Source organism: Oryx dammah, unplaced genomic scaffold (genome assembly GCF_014754425.2).
Source record: "Oryx dammah isolate SB20612 unplaced genomic scaffold, SCBI_Odam_1.1 HiC_scaffold_14, whole genome shotgun sequence".
In the NCBI taxonomy this organism is placed as follows: Eukaryota; Metazoa; Chordata; class Mammalia; order Artiodactyla; family Bovidae; genus Oryx; species Oryx dammah.
In genome coordinates, this window is record NW_024070198.1 from 20,679,518 (window position 1) to 20,697,374 (window position 17,857).

The window sequence follows — 17,857 nt, forward strand, 5'->3', positions numbered from 1 at the left end:
TAAATGCTGAAATCTTTAGGGGTGAAGTGCCATTTATGTCAGCAAGGAACAAACAAGTTTTTCAGAAAGAGAAAGGGAGAGATAAACCAAATCTGGACAATAGGTACAAATTTTTCATTTGTGTCAGGGTATATATGAGTGTTCATTGCAATGGTTAACTTCTCTGTAGGTTTTAATTTTGTTCAAAATAAAAAGCTGAAGCAAATAAACAATTTTAAAACAAATACAGCCCCTAATGAAATCATGGATCTAGTCAATGATAGTAAGTGACTGTTAAAATCATTAAGTGAAAAACTGATAGAGGGGGGAAAAAAGCTGAAGGGGAACTTTATAATGGATAGATCCAGCTGACAGCTCTGGAACCCACTGATTAATCTTAATGTCATAAAAAGAAAAATGATGAGAAAGTATGTTGTCCTGATATGATGTGAGAGGAAGTTCACACCACATGTAAAATAGTCTTGCCAAAAAATCAGACCTGAAATCAGGCAGCTCTAGAATCTACCAATTTAAGGGACAGAGAAACAGGTTAAATGATACCACAGGGGTGTTATCAACAAAATTCAGAGTGGAGGAAATTTCATAGGATAAATGGCCCACAATTTCTTCAATTAATAAATTTCTGGGGGAAAGAAAGGAAAGAAAGTACAACTTTTGGAAAAAAAGAAACTCAAGAGCCATATCAACTACACACATTGCATGGACCATGATTAAAACTCGATTCAGGCGAATTTGAACACTGCATGTGTATTTGATGAGAGTAAGGATTATAGTTAATTTTTATTGAGGTGAGATAATGGTTTTGTGGCTATATTAAAATAGTCCTTAAATGCATTCCATTTATGCATTTTAGAAATGCATATTGAAATATTTATGGGTGAACTGATTTGATGTCTGGTTTGCTTTCAAATAATCCTGGAGAAACGGGAAATGTGTATAGAAGAAATAAGACCAGCTATGTGCTGGTAGTTGTTGAAACTAGGTGCTAAGTTCATGAATTTTTAAAAATATATATATATACTTGAAATCCTCCAGAATAAAATTTTAACAAATAAGAAGGCCCAAGCCACTTCAATATTTTCCTAATATATTCTCCCGAAGGAGGGTCTTCGGTGTGAGAAGGAATGAGCGTCCCATCATAGTCAGGGCACAAGTGAGGTCAGAGAGAGCTTAGAGGGGAGGGTGAAACCCAGGGTCATCAGGAGAACCCGAGTCCTCTTTCAAGTGGAGTGCTGCTTACTGCAAAAGCCTCTGTCTTGTGTCTTTAAGCCAGACTGTTCCCTGTTGGGTGGAAGAAGAAAATAATATATTTGGGCATCTTCCTTAGTCAACCCAGGTTAAGGAATAGGGTTTGAAAAGGCTAGTGGGTTGGACCCAGTGCAGAAGAAGGAGGTGGAATTAGATATCTCTTTTTGTGAGGCTTTGTTTAGGTTCAGGCTCAAGATCAAAGAACAGGGATGGGGCTAGAAGGATGGGTGCTTCACTAAGCTGGGTGTGCTCTGCTGAGACCAACAGGCTCTGAGGTTAAAGTCTCCTGGCCTTCAGAGCTTCATCCTCAGTGCTCCAGTTCTCCTCCAGGATGGAGCCAGAGGTCTCAGCCCTTCTCTCCCCACTGTCTTCCTCACGTTGATCCACCCCAAGGCCCATCTCTTTCCCCCAACCTGATTCTCTGGCACATTTCCATTCCCTCCCTACTTGAGCCTCCTCCTCATCTCCATTCTCCATTCCCTGTCCTCCACCCTACCAGACACCCCAGTTCAGGGTCCAAGAGAAGGACAGCTTTTATGTGGCTTGTAAAATTCTATTATATCTGTATTCAAAACCTAGCAGCTGAGAAACACTGGTAATAAGCGTGTTATTAAGCGTGTAAATACACTTCCACTCCAGGGCCTCCAAGGGGTGGGGGCCAGATTCTCAGCCTGGGTGTCTCCCCTGCATGTGAGTCCTTTCCCACCTGGCCTCCACCCCAGAATTGGACCCTGAGCCAAGGCCCAGGCCTCCTCCTGTCTCCAACCACCATCGTCCTGCAGATCTCAGACTCTTGGAGAAAGGGGGCGGGGGAGAGGGCCAAAGAAAAAAAACATTAGGAAAAAAACTCCCACCCAGAGAGCATTCTTTCTGCAGCACTCAGGAAAAAGGATGTCTCACAGGGGACGGGAAGGCGAAATTTTTTCACATCCAAATGGATTGCAATTTCCCTCCATTTAGCACCTGAAGGTAATTAGCTCGAAGAGACTGCCGAGTGCGAAACACGTTCACGGAACATTAACTCTCACACATTCTCCAGTTGCAGGGAATTAATAGGAAAGATTAAAGTTTAAAGAGAGCAAAATGCCATTACCTCGCCAGCCACCTCTCTCCGCGGCAGTATCCAGCCCCCGAAAACCTTCGGCCAGTGCTCAGGCCGGGGCTCAGGTCTCTGCCTGCAGCCTGGCTGGCTAGGGCATCTGGGTGTGCCCTGCGAAGAGCACTCACATGTGCTGATGTGCACACAAGTGCAAAACAGCTCAGCTCTGACCCTTCCCAAGGCCAGGTCAGCCCCTCCTCCCTTCACAGTGAAGCTTGGGGTGGACTGGGACAGGTGTATTTTCTTACAGGCTGACACCTGGCGTTGGGGTGTGTCGAGGCCCTGGGTTGGGTCGGGGGTCCTTGGAAGGGTCACTGGCATGGGTGTGCCCTGTGATTTTGGCTAAGAGGGTGCGATGTGCCAGCTTGGTCATGAGTAGAGAGATGGAAGGTGTCCCTCCTGCCTTGGGTGTGTACAGAAGCACTTGGGTGAGGTGATGGAGGGAGTTGCCTCCATTCTTGTGAGGCAGCCAAGACCCACAAACATACATGTGCACACACGCAGCCCCCCACTGTTACACACAGATGTCCTTCGTCACTGATTTTTTCAAAGTTTACATAGGTTTCAAATTCTAAAGCTTTCTATGTGGCTTCAGTGTTTTAGGAAAAGATGAGAGACAGAGAGAGGGAGACAGAGAGAGTGGGAGAGAGTGAGGGAGAGAGAGAGTGAGGGAGAGAGAGGGGCAGAGGCAGGCAGGAGAGAGAGAGAGCGCGAGATGAAATTGAGACATGGAAGAATTTATTGCCCAGAAAATTCCATTCTGCTATCTGATTCAAAAAGTCCAGTCCCCCCAGCTTCGGAAAATCTATTTTCCACATTTTAATACCCTGCAGAACAGTCCTCATAACTCATCCGAGTGTGTTAAGCACAGTTTTATTAGATCTGAAACAAATTTTGGTGGGGAGATACTATAGGTCATTAACCATGGAGTAATTTTATCCTTGTTTCCCTAATGATGCCATAATGGCGAGCGAATTTCTTAACTAAAGACCAAAGAACATTTTGAAGGTCAGTTTCATCTGTGAGCTCCTTCAAGCGCTTCTCAGAGAAGATTGGAAAACTCGCCGATTTTTTGAAGAGTCATTAATAATGTGAAAGCTGAAAGCACCCTCCATTTGCGTTCCTGCTTTTTACCTTTTAATTTTATATCGTCCCCGCTCAGAGCCCTGCTCCCACTCCTTCACCCTCCTCTGGACCTCCCGCCCGCCTACCCACCCAGTGCAGGGAGCAAGGCTTCCTGGTCCCAGGTACCCAGCTGGCTGTGAGGGGCAGACGGGGGCATTGCAGCGGGGAGGGAGAAGAGCTGGAGAAGCCTGAGAGCCCCCTCTGGCCAGGGCATCCCGCTGAGATGAGGGTCTTTCCTGTATTCCCAGGGTGTGGTGCACTGTGTAAGGGTATTGTCATAGGCATGGTGTGTGTGCACACGTGTGTGTGCACACATGTGTGTGCATGTGTGCAAATGTGCGGTGTAGGGGACTGAGGTCTCTGGATTGCATGCTGGCTGGGCTCGCACATGTTGGGGACCAGTGGGGTCTGAGTAATCCCTGTATGGGAGTGTCCCCTGTTGGAAATAGGCTGGGAAGGGGAACTGAAAGACAACACTGGGTTCCGTGGCCCAAGTGGTAGGTCAGCCGGGGAAGTTGTGGTCTGTTGACGCGGGACGCCGTCTCCCAACAGGGATGGACACACGAGGAGTGTTTGCGCATGAGCCTGGAAGTCCTGAGGGTGGTGAGGTCATCAAGGCAAGAGCCCCAAGGCCCCTCCCACTAGTAAATCTCTAGATACTGAAGACAGTGACCATTGTGTGAGCCAACCGTCCTCAGTCCTCGTCCACTCACCCCCTTGTTCCCTCATTCACTCACTTTACTTGTCTCCTGACTCCCAGTCCCTGGCCCTTTGGACCCCCTCCTAGTTCCACCATCCCCCTGAGCCATCGCCTCACCTCCTCACCCAGTGGATGGCTGTTATTGCAGGGTGCCCAGCCAGGAGCTGAGGTGGGACAGCACTTCTGTGTGTGAGAAGGTTTGGGGAGGAGGGGGCGGTGTGGTGACACTCCGTGCTCCCAGATGTGGTGGCAGCGATAATTCCAATTTTATGCCTTTGTTATGGCTTTAATCACTTTCTTTATGCGTTTTGTTCCAGCGATCAGGGAGAGACACCTGATAGGCAAAGAGGATACCAGGGGAACCATTTTTATTTGGAATGTGGTGAGAAGTCTAATTAGAATCTGAATTCTGCTGAGCCTTGAAATGGCCAGCACTTTATCCTGATCGCCTTAGATATTGTTTCGAGTCAATCATCTGTCATGGTGCGGCAGGAGAGCCTCTCCCTGCACACCATGCGCCCTCCCACTGCAGGCCCGGCTGGGGCACGCTGTGGGGAGGGAGGCTGGGGCCCCCACTCTCACAGGGGCAAGTGCCTCCTCCTGGGGGTGCATGGGAGGCTGTTTCCTATGGTTCATTGTCCCTTGGTGAGGTCTGTCTTTGCTGGGATGCTGAGTGTGAGCTGTAGGGAGAAGGGCAGCTGCAGGACAAGGGTGCCGAGCAGCCTGTATCAGAATTTGTAACTACTAGAGTTTCTCTGGTAGCTCAGTGGTAAAGAATCTGCCTGCAATGCAGAAGGCCTGGGTCTGATCCCTGGGTCAGGAAGATCCCCTGGAGAAGGGAATGGCTACCCACTGCAGTACTCTGGCCTGGAGAATTCCATGGACAGAAGAGCCTGGTGGGCTACAGTCCATGGAGTCGAAAAGAGTAGGACACAGCTGAGCGACTAACACTTTCAGCAGGTGAGGCCAAGTTGTCTGGGGATACCTCTAAGTGGTCCCACGTCTCTACCAATGGCCCATGGGAACATCTCCTCACTGTCCCCTGGACGTCCAGCATCTCTCCCACCCAGCATTTGCCAGACGCTCAGCTCCATTTCTCTGATTTTCCTCACTCCAGTCCTGCAGCTAGAACGCTGCTCCTGTTTTTTCTTCTTGCTTAGAACATGTGCCACCTGTCACATCCCCAAACTGGTTTCGCCTCCTCCAGAAGGCCTTCCCTGGCCCACAGTGAGTGAGCTTCCTGATAGGTGGACAGTAACAGCTTGAGCCCCTATCTTGTGATGGCCACGCAAACTGTGGACGCTCAGTCCGACCAGATCTCCAGTCCACTTATCTTTCTCCTGCCTTTAAGTGGCTCCCTATCTCTTTTTCTGTAACTGTTTTTCTGTTTGTGTTTGTGTGTCCTAAATCCACTCAAGCCCTCTTTGAACATGGCAAAATGTAAAGAAGAAATAAATATTATTCTTAACGGCACTTTTATCTCTCGAACCACACTATGAGCTCCCCAGACGCTGACCATTTCTTCCTTGTCTCCTGCCTTTTCTACTATGAGCACACAGGACTAGGCACATAGTGGGGAGCTGTACATCAATCGCCTCCCAAAGTCCCAGATTCACTGAGGCTTTTTGCCTCCTGCTTCCCCTCGCCTGTCTCCCCCTAGTACCTACCTGCCTACATACTTACGATGTGGTAGATGCAGGCATTGCTGTGGTATGATTAATATCTAAAGTAAGTGCTGTTCTGGCTAGAAGGAGAAGCTACCCTATGAGTAATGTTTCCGTGGGATACAACCTGGATGGCTGGTGATTCCTTGGAGGGTCAGGAATCCACATATGGTCCCTGTGAGTCCTTTTTAGACATTTGGGGTACTCAGTGCCCCTCTGGCCAGTTGGTGTGTCCCATGTGGCAGAGGGTCCTCACTGCTGGGCAGCATCACCATGAGCCTCCTGGATGGTCACTGCCCTCTAGAGACTGTCCTGGCAGTGAGGGTGCCTTAGGGGTGGTCCAAGGGGCAGTGTGGCCAGATCCCCTATGGAGAAATACAGACTCAGGGTCCCTGAATACCCTTCGCAACCTGCTTACCCCTGGACCCAACTTTGCACGCAAGCCTGACTCGTTTTGATCCTGATGGTCTCTGCCTGCTTGCACCTCAGTTCTCCCTGATTCCACCTCTGTCCTCCCTGGTCCCTGAGCTCTTTGTGGGGGGTAGAGATGGCACCAGCCACGGTCTAGCAAATCGCGGACTCTGGAGTGCGTCACGTGCGTGCTCAGCCACTTCAGTCGTGTCCGATTCTTTGTGACTCTATGGACTGTAACCCGCCAGACTTCTCAATCCATGGCATTCTGCAGGCAAGAATACTGGAGTGGGGTTGCCATTTCTTTACCAACTGAGCCACCAGGCAAGCTCCTGGAGTGCATTGCCGGGACTCTAATCCGAGCAGCACTCATTTAGAAGGCATGGCTGTTGGTACCAGCTGATGAATGAGAGTGGGTAATGCAAGGAAATGCAGGGAGATTGGGGGGAGCCGGTGGGGAGATCCAGAACTGGGAGGTTCTCATTTACAGGAGAAGGCAGGACAGTGGCTGGAGGGACTTAGGAGCAAGTTTCCTAGTGGGAAACTGCAAACTGCTATTGACATCTAGGTATATAATAATAGATCAGATGGCGTGTGTGTGCGTGTTTACACACACGCACGTGCGTGTATGATGGACGGTTGGTAGGTGAGGGACTGCCGGGGGACCCCGTAGGGAAGAAGTAGGACCCTGGTGCACTCAGTCTGCCCGTGCAGAAGGGTGAGGGTGTGAGGGCGACTCATTCTCCAGCTGCCGTTTCTCCATCCACACGTGGGAGGGAGACGGAGCTCCCTGCCCAGGAGCACATGTGCCGGGTGGGGGTGGAGGGTGGAAGGACAGAGGTACCCAAGCTGGCAAAGGCCTGGCCTCTTCCTATCTCAGACCCCCTCGAGGCAGTGTCTTCTCTCTATCCAGAGCTGGGCTGCAGCGGGGGTAGATGAAAAGGAGGAGAAACTGTTGGATAAAAAGAAATTTGAAAAAAAAAAAAGTAAGTGAAATATTCAAACTGGAAAGTGATATTATAGAAACTGCAGCCCACGGCTCAGTGCATTCAAATTTATTCAAACTCGGCGCCTGACAGTGATGGATGCGGCAGCTTTTCCCACAATATGGAGAAGGCGCGGGGGCATTTAGGACTGCGGGTACCCTCCGGGAGGGTGGGAGCCCACACCACCTCCCATGCCTGGCTCTTCCTAAATAGAAAGCAAGGTTTGGGGTCCTGCCCTCTCTACTCTCCTGAACCTCAGCCACCTCCAGTACCCCACAGCCTTGGGGGATCTGGGCATCACCAGCTCAAGTGCTTGGGGTATGGCCCAGGGCAGAGGTAGCTCACTGTGGACCAGGGAAATCTCCAGTGCCAAGGCTGTCCACAGGGTGACTGGACAAGGGGGTCACAGTAGTGTGGATTCACAATTAAATAGATAGCATTAACTCAACAATCTCTGAGTGTGCTGAGACCGCAGGGTCTCAGGGCCCCTAAGTCAGGGAGCACTTTCCTCTCCAGGCCAATTTGGCAGCTGCTCTGCCCAGGACAAAAGACAGCCTCTGGGGAAACCTCAAGTCTAGAGGCTTGGTCTGCACAGTGGGTAGATGGTAGTGTCCTGGAATGCCATGCCCCGGAATATCCCCTGCTCCCAGGAGCATCCTCCAGCCTCCACTCCACCAACGCTTCTCCCCACAAGGTTGCTCATGGCCTCCTGTCCAAGGTCCCAACCAACAGACCCCATTGCTGATCCCCAGGCCCTGCCCCAAGGGAACCCTTGAAATAATGCTCACTCCTGAAAACTCAGTCATCTCTCCACCCCTTTGCCCATCTCATTCTCCTGCTTCACCCACGTCTCTAACACACCTTCTCTGTCTCTTTTGCTTTCTACAACCTTCCCCCAATAAGGCTACCATGCAAAACAAACCCCAGCCCTCCACTCTCTCCTACAGTGCCTCAGGAGATCTCAGCCACTCTCTGCAGGTGATGGAAACATTGACCTCTAATTCCAAGCTTCTCTTGAGATCCAAGCCCACAGTCCAACCAATGCAAGGCTAATATGTTGAAAAGCAAATGCCTCTTCTAAAACTCATATGTCTCTCCCAAAGTCAGTGACAACTTGTGACCCCCTTATTTGCTGCTAGCCCGTCACACACCCGCACTGACCCTCCAGGTACCCTAGAACCTCTAGTTCTTCCCAAACTCATCTCTACCTTCAGTCAGCTTACAAATTCAGAGATACTTCCTGATGTCTTTTGCACCCACATTGCCTCAACATCACAACTGGACCCAGGAAGGCCCTATCACAGCTCTTCTGGGTCTCCTCAATTCAACCAATAAACTGCTCTGGAGCACCTTCCTGCACAGGTGATGCATTTTCCTCTGAACAGGACTGTCTGCCTCTAAGTTCTGCATCTTCAGCGGTTCTACACACCACTGCCAGATTAACTTTCCTAAAGCACGGCTCTGATCATGTCACTCCCCTGCTCAAAAACTCTCAATGGCTCCCCACTGCCTACTAAATAAAGTACAAACTCCTTACTCTGATGTTCACGGCCCTTGTGATCTGGCCCCTACCTACTCCCTCTCCAAACCTTCCCATTACTCGCCTTCATGCTCTTATTAGCCAGCCAGACTGGACTCTGAGCAATTCCCCTGGATGCACCCCACCTAGCGAATTCCACCCTTGTGCACTGGTTCATGCTCTTTGCCTGTAATGCTCTCCTACAACCACATCACCATCCAACACCCCAACTCATCTCTGCCCATCAATATTCTGATCCTCTGTAAAACTGGATTCAAATAAAGCTATTTTGAATATTCCCTGTAAAATACTTAGCAAGGTGCCTACTAGCTGTTATTATTATTATTCCTCATGATGACCAGAGGTGGTTTATCTTTCCTATGAACCTTCTAGTTCTCTCTACAGCGTTCCTGGCTCCTATCATAGCTTTCCTGATACTGTTATTGCTCGTATGTCTGCCCAACAGCTCTCCTGGACTATAAATGTCTTGAGAGCCAGGACTAAGTAACATTCATTTGTGTCCTCCTCACCTGTAGCCCAGGGGACTCAGTCGACACTTGGAGAAATGAATGAATGAGTGAACAAATGAACCACGTACAGCAAGACTGGCTAGGATGTGGCTGTGTGACACAGACTTGGCTCTTCCTAGCCTTCTGTTCTGGACAGTGACCACCTAAGAGTTCCCTGTCATTACTCCCAGCCTTCCTGACATGTGTCCAGGTGAGCTGGGACACGCGTGTGCAGGCTGTATGACAGGTGTGTCATTGCTCCTGAGCGAGAGGGGAGTGTGGCAGAGTTCAACCTTCCCAACTCATCAATCAAAGGGCACTTACTGACAGCTCCTGAGAGCCAGCTCTGGACTCTGCTGGGTTACAGGGAACAAGTGGGGGATGAGGGCTACCCTCTGGGGGTTCACAGTCCACTTGCCTCTTAGCTCGTCCTGTGACTCTCAGGCTACAGGAGCTTAAAGGACTATCAGTGGCTGCAGGCAGGGGTGGGAACACTGATGAGTGGGCGAGACTTTTTCTTCAAGTGGCCCAGAAATGCTATGTGAGCCAGAAATGACCTTTTTCTCTTTTGGTTTAGGTCTTACTACCCCATCTAGATTGGAACTCCCCTGGGAAGTCTGTTGCTTTCTGCAGAATTCTCCATGACAGAGCCCAGAACCCCACAGATTAAAGCTACAGAATAGAGGGGTGGACGGATGTTGTGAATAGCTGACAAAATAAATGAGAAAATGAGCAACTCACTAGACATGTGGATGAACAAAGTACTGAGCAGATGGGCACCCTCTTGGCAGGGTGTGCAGTGTGCTCAGTCGTGCCCCACTCTCTGTGACCCCATGGACTACAGCCCAGCAGACTCCTCTGTCCATGGGATTCTCCAGACAAAAAATACTGGAATGGGTTGCCATTTCCTCCTCCAGAGGAACCCCAGAGGAAACTGGGGTTCAAGACTTGAAATAACTTGTGTGAGATCACCCAGTTCATCAGTGACAGAGTGACAGAACCGTGGTTCCCTGCCGGAAACTCTACACCTTCCTTGAGTGACCTTCCAGCCAGGGTCATTGACTCCCCCCTCTTCATCCCTCCAGCCATTTGGGGTGCGGGGGTCAGGGGTCGATTAAGCAGACTCAGGGGGCAGGAGGCTCACAGATGAGTGGAGGGTATTGTAAAGTTCCTGTCCTGTCTCCTGCACTGGTGGGAGACCTCTGGGCTTTGGATTTTCCCTCCTTTTCTTGGGTCCCCGCCTCACCCCACCCCCACCCAGACAAGGCGAAATGAAGAAGAGGCACAGCTGAGAAGCCTCTGTTTCCCAAAAGGGGGTCTTTCCAGCCCTCCCTCCACACCGCCTCCGTTTGAGAAGGGAGCGACACCCTCTCCAGAAGGGTCCCTGCGCTGGGGGTGCCTTCCCCGCCCGTCCCCGCCCCTCCCGATCAGATACAAACAAGCGCGCTAAACTCCGGGAGATTTACAGCGGGGCGGCTGGGCGGCGCGGGCCCCCGGCCGCCGGTGAGATATCTCCAAACAGCGCACTAACCACTTTCCATTTTATACCTCACCAGCTTTATAGCATCTTAAGGATTTCTGTGCACGGCTGGCTTCCTGCCCAGGGAAAAAACCCAGCCTTGTAAATAAATACTAAATATATATGAACAGAGACGACAGCGAGAGAAGCGGAGGAGGGGGAAGGGGTGGGGGGGGGCTACGGGGTGGGGGTGGGGGTGGGGGTAGCCGCCCAGGGCCAGCCATCGAGGAGGAGGAGGGGGCAGGGATATACTGGGGTGTCCAAGACAAAGGCGACTGGGGAAAAAGCAGTTGACAGGAAGAGTGAGGGAAACTGAGACAGCACACCAGAGATGGAGGCAGAGAGAATGGGAGATGGGGGCTGGATGGAACCTGCCTCCTGGGTGTGTGTGGGGGTGGGGGGCACGTAGGGAGAACTCCCTTCAAGCCTGGGGAGAAAGTGAAGCCTCTTCCAACCCTGTGTCCCCTTCTCCCCATAATTTCTGAAGGGACTGAGACCCGGAGGGGCTGCCCCTGCTGTGTGTGTGTCAATGTGTATGTTGTGTGTGACAGGAATCTGTCACGACGTGCTTCAAGGGAAGAATTTATGTGTGTGTGTGTGTGCACGCATATGTGTGTGCATGCATATGTGTGTGCAGGTGTGTTTGGGGGGTATGTGGAGTGGGTGGGACTGTGCCAGGTGAGTACTGGGGCCTTGGTGGGCATGTGGGCAAAGCGTCTGGTGTGGTCAGGGTCGGGGGTTAGGATACACTTGAGGGAATGAGGAGGCTGGTGAGTTTTGAGAATGGAGGCCATCATGAAGGGCTGATGGAGGCATAGGTAATCGTAATCGGATGGGTTTGGGTGTCTCGGGGAGGGTGGAGGTCTCTGGGAGAAAAGTCATGGGCTCAGGTAAGGCGGGATGGCCCTTGAGTCAGTGTTGGAACGGAAAGCCAGTGTCCAGGCACGGGTGAATTTTGAGGTGCTACCAGGGGGTCACACCACCACCTCCTCCCTAGCCCCACGCCCTGAGTCTTTCTAGAGGCCCTGGGACCTTCTCCACAATGGCCACTAGGGAGAAGGCCCCCTATGCTGATTGAAGCCCCCATGTTGCCCCAGCCCCCTGCTCTCAGAACTCTGGACAGGAGCCAGAGTGTAACTCGGGGCCCAGAAGAACCCTCCTCTCCCCTCTCAGGGGACCCAGCCATCCCTTCTCCTTCCCGCCTTGTCTTCGATATTAAGTATTCAAACCTCATTTACATCCTTATTTTTCAATTTGCTGCCACAGTAGTTTAATTTATTCGATATAATTTCTTTTTCTGAGGGGACATTAATCATTGCCCTGTGCTTTTGGGCGCCTGTGGGATCTCTGCGTGTGTATGTGTGTGCATGTACGCATCTGTATGTGAGTGGGGGGGGCGCGGGCACCACATGTATCTATAAGTGTGCATCTGTGTCTGTGTGTGTCTGTGCCCATGCATACTTGTGACTGTGTATAAGTGAGGTGCGAGTTTGGTATGTGAGTATAAGTGTGCGTGTGTGTCTGTGTGTGTGTGTGTGTATGAGAGAGAGAGAGACAGTGTGGGTCTTTGTGAGAGGCCTTTGTGAGAGAGTTGGGGTGGGTGAATACGTGTGGGAGGGATTGGGTCCTCTTCTTCAGATCCCTGCTGGCCCTTTCCAGGATTCAACAAGGAGGGGAAGCGGGCAGAGTAATTGGGAGACAAGACCTGCGGCTCGCGCCAGCCTCTTGGAGCTGAACAACTTCAGAGACGCTCCCCATCCTGGGGCACCATCAAGGTGGGGTCATTCCAGTCTCCTCTGCCAGTTTGCCTTTCTTGAGAGTGTGTGTCAGACAGTGGTAGCTGTAACGTTCTAGAATCCATGGTCTCTCAAGAAAGAGAGAGGCCGGGGGCGAGGAGAGGAGGCGAGACTGACACAGCAGAGCGAGGCAGGCCATGGCCGGGGAGGAAAGAAAGAGGGAAGAGACATGGAGGGTGCTGGAGAGAGGAGCGGGAGAGGGAGCAGCGAGCAGGCCGGCAGCGTCTCAGCCCATAAAGTCCCCGGAATGGGAGGAAGGGGCGAGCGAGACCGCATCAGCTCAGGCCCAGTCATGGCTCAGTGCAGAGTTGAGGGGGGTGCACAGGGTGAGGGCTGGTTTTCTTCCAGGAGCTGAGATGAGTGAAGTCACTTGGGGGAGGCTTGTTTGGAGAGAAGAGACAAGGGGAAGGGGAAGGGGGAGGGAGGGAGAGAAAACCCCCTTCCTGGGGATATAATTCAGGGAATGACTCTGAGGAAAATTTCTGAGGATGTTCAAGGGACTCAGGGAAGAGGCTCTCCAGTGCTAGCCTCCCTCCCACCTCACAGCGCATCTGGGCAAATCCAAGGCTTCCTGAGACGCTTTTTTGGTCTGCAGCCCCAAAGCCCTTAGTTTTCCTTCTCTGGCACGTTCTTGGAGTCTCGTTTCTCCCCACTGGTGGGGCCTGGGGGAAAACGAGCCAGGAATTGAGGGGTGGCCCCCTGTACCCCAGGCACGATGATAGGAATGCACCTGTGACGTCACTTCAGAGAGGAGGGAGGGAGAGGTCGGGGCTTGTCCAGAGTCAAGCGAACGTGCAGAGGATTTATGTCAATCTGCCTGAGTCTAGGTACTGAGATTGCCTCCCTCCTCTCTGTTGCCTTCTCGGGTTGTGTCTACCTTATCCCTCCCTCCTGCCTTTGTACACACTCAAGCAGACGCAATGCAAATTCACGCAGGCATGATACACGCTCACGCAGGCATGGTACACGCTCATGCACGTATAATACACACACACGACAAGATCTGGGACCCAGGGCTCAAGTCAGGAGGCTTTGGAGCAGGAGTCAAGAGGTTGGGGAGACCACTGCAGCTGTTCTTCCAGCTACCCCCACTGTGAGGGTGCCAAGGCCCAGGACCTGAGCACCCCCAGGGCTCTTTTGGACCCTGTCTTCCTTCTCACCCTCGGCTTGGAGGCTGCTTAAAAACCCCTTCGGGAAGGTTGGGCCCAAACCCATTCAGGCTCAAGGACTGTCTGGCTCTGCCCTAAGGCTTGGTTTCTGCTCCCAGGGCCCAAATGAGTCTCAAGCCCAGTATCAAACAGTTATAACTTGCCCATGTTGACCTCATTCATCCCAATAGTGGCATGAGGTCTATGGTTTGGGAGGCGGAGCTTCTTTCTCTAAAATTTTGAAAATGAAATTCTGAGAAATGGTCTAAAATTGGAACTCATGGAACCTCAATATCTGAGCCTGCAAATATCTGATTCTCTTGAGGTGAACAGGTTTAAATATTCCAATACCAAATACCTGTGTATGTGAAGGTCCCCCAACATCCAAGCATTTGAGTGCACAGGTCCCTGAGCTCCTGGGGATGATGATGGAGCGGGCAGGGTCAAAGATCTGAAATGGAGGGGAAGGCCTCACCGTGCCAGCATCAGCTCTTCAGGGTCGCCTCTGCCTCCCTTGCTCCCTCCTGAGTGTCTTCAGTTCTTGTGACCTAGAGAGGCCACTCTTCCTTCTCACCCTCCAAAACTTTGGCTCAGTCCTCACACCCAGACTCCTGGCACGGACATGTGACACAGAAACCATCGCCCACTCAGGTCAGGGATAACAGGGTGATGGCAACGGGGGGTCTTTGGGCATGCAGAGATGGGGCAAGGGGACAGGCCTGGGGCTGAGGAGAAGGTAGCGTGTTCATTTGAATAATGGGCAAAATCAAATTAATTCTACATTAAATAGTTGTGAATAAAGGGTTGAAGTCAGCAGTTTCAAACTTGTTTTCCTTAATTACTTTCCGTGTTTAATGTCATTAAGAAGATTAAAAATTCATTAACAAGAGTACTAAAGTGGCAAATCAGGAAAGCGATCACTCCAGGTTGGAAACTCCGCTGAGGCCGCACAGTCTTTTGGGGGGGGGTGGGTCATGGCTGGGGGGTTGGGGCCTGTGAGGGCTGGGGAGCAGATGCACATTCAGACACTGGTACACAGCAACAACATCAACACCCATCCACAATAACAGTCGGCACATGCACACACACATGTGCTCAGACGCTTTCCACTCATCCACACCCAGGACTTCTGTGATCATGGAGAGGCCATGTTTTAGGGTCTGTAGCTAATTAGACCCCTAACTTCATAAGAGGGAAGATTAAAGCTCAAACTTCTGTGACAGGCAGAATATGGCCACAGGAATCAGTGTCAGGCCAACAGCCTTCGAGTTCACTTTCTGGTCTCTCTGGGTCCTCCCTGTCTCCTTTCTTCTCCCCTCCCACACTAAAGGGCTCTCTCAGGGCCAACCCGATCAGTTTCCTGGGAGGAGTTGCTGTCTTTGAGGCTTAATTATCCTGGAAAAGGATCCCTTTTGTCTCCTTAGTTTGTGTGTGTGTGTGGTGGGGGGGGGGTGGCTGGAGGGTGGGGAGGGGTCAGGTTTCCTCTAAGATGAGGGAGCAAGGGAGCCAGGAGACAAAGGGTAACCCAGTCCATGGGGTAAGACAGAAACAGCTGGGGAAGTGGGAACCAAGTGTCCTGATGTTCAGACCAGATCCTAACCCCAAGCGCCCCTCTCTACCACTTCAGCCTCTCCTTCTGCCTTTTTTCTCCATCTTGTTGGCTGGCCTCCTTCCTCCCAAATTTCAGACTTTCTCTCCCTTCACCATGAAAGACTCTCCCTGTGGCTCTCACAGTCTCTCTGATTGCATTTCTATCTTATCCTCTAGGTCCCAAACTCAGGGACAGGTCCCTACGGGGCTGGGTCACCTTGTGTGCACCTACCTGTGCCTTTGTGACTGTGTGTCTGGGTGGCTGTGTTGGTGACTCTGTGTGTGTGTGTGTGTGTGTGTGTATCTGAGTGGCTGTGTGAGAAAACCGTGATCTTGGCTGGGAAATGGCATGTTAGTCATAAACAAATGCAACTAGATTCGCCTTCGCGATTTCATTAGAACGAAACCTCTCATTTTATAGATGGGAAAACCAAACTCTAAGATGATGAAGTTCCACTCCTAGAAATAAACTCAACAGAGGTGAAAACATCGGTCCACACCAAACCAAGATTGTTCATAGTAGGATTATTCATAACAGCCAAAAAGTAGAAACAATCCAAATTTCCAACTGATGAATGCATAAATAAATGGGGTACTACAGCCATTCAATGGAATATTTGTCCTTAAAAAGAAATGAAGTTCAGATTCATGTGACAACATGAATGAATAACAAAAACATGTTACGTGAAAGAAGCGAGTCACAAAAAGCTGTGCACTGTATGATTCTTTTTATAGAAAATGTCCAGAATAAGCAAATATACTGAGAAAGAAAAGAGACCAGGGGTTGTTTAGAGCTGGGGGGAGGGGTATCAGGGGAGAAGTGGGTGTGGGAGAAAAGAGGAGTGACTGACTGGTAGTAGGTATAGGATTTGGGGGGATTATTCAAATGTTCTAAAACATCTTACAGTGATAGTTGCACAACCTTGTGAATATACTAAAAATAGTGACTTGCACACTTTAAATAGATGAATTATATCTTGATAATGCTCTTATTTTTTTCTTTTTACAAAGATATTGTATCTTGCTCAAGGTCTCCCAGCAAGTGAGTGGTGGTGCTGGTACAAGAGCTTGATCCTTTGACTCTAAGCTCAGTGCTCTTCCCACGAGCCTTCCAAAGCCTCAAAAGTCTATGGAGACCTGAAGGCCAAGTCCCACTCGCATGGCCGAGGTGGGAAGGGGGTGGTCCACACAGCATCCTGGCTTCTCTGTAGGGTTGGGCAGTTTCTGTCTGTAATGGTGTGTCCTGTTGTACAACAAGACAGAAACTGTCTCCCAGCTCTGTGTGGGCAACTGTGGCTCTGCACAGCTGTGTCAAGGCTCAGAAACCTCTCCGTGGTGCTTGCTATCTGTGCCCATGCACCTCTTCTCGCGGGCTGGATTTCCGTGTTCATCAGCATGTGTAGGCATATCTGGGTGTGCCCATGTCTCCACATGTCAGCTTACATGTCCAGGTCCAGGAGGCCTTGGGACTTCATGGGAGTCAGTGTTCACATGTTTCTGCCTGTTCAGTGTGCCTCAGTGGATTCCCATGGTTTTCTTAATGAGTCAGCTTGTAAGTCTAGGTTCATGCACCTTCACCTCTGAGTCTCCGCCTGGGATTTGTGTTGGAGGGTCTCTGCACTTGCCAGTCTGTGTGTTGGTATTCTGGTGTCCACACTGGTCCATCTTGGGAGCCGGCACCCATGTAGCAGGGCCTGTGGGCCTGTCTATCTGAGTCTGTATGTCTGAACTGCTTCCTCCAGGCACCAGCCCCAGAAGGCGCCTGCGTCCCCACCCCCGCCTCTGACAGCCGTGGAGAGAGCGTCACAATAAATTCATGGCCGCCTGGCTGGGAAACAGGCGGCTGCAATGGAAAGGAAGCGTGGATTTGCATATTGAATTAAAATTAAGAGCTAATTATGCAAATAAATTATGACATTTGGCAGGAGAATTTGCTTCAAGATCATTTATTACGTTCTTTTTATAACAGTGTGAGCATTTAACGGTCAAAGACAATATTTTAAGGGGAAATTAACGCAAGATTATTAACCTAAAAACAATTCCACGTTAATGAGATGGTGAGCTGGTCCCCCCCACACACCTGGGCAGGTCTATGCCTAGGCTGGAAAGGCCTTATTCTCCTCCTCTCCTTCCTTCACCCGGTCTGCAATGGGGCAAACCAGGAGGGCACCTGGGATGGGAGAGGGAACCTTGTGGTTGGCCTTCCTTAGGGTCTGCTGAGCTGATGATGCTCTCATCTGAGATCAGGGCCCTGGGCTGAACTTAGGAGGCCACTGAGGATGAGCTAAACTCCATTCCCGGAGACCCATACTCTGATGATGAAACACATAGTTCTAGCCTTGGGCAGCCCCAATTTTAAGGAGGAAGACAGATCCTCCCCCACATACACACAACCCTAGAAATGACTCTGTAAATACCAGTGGGGATGGGTCCTGGAAAATAGAGTTTAAATAGCCTAGTCTGACAACTTTTGTCTTCTCCTTCTTCCATGCTAAAGAACCTCAGATTCCTTGGTATCCCCCACGTCCTGGATCCTCCAGAAC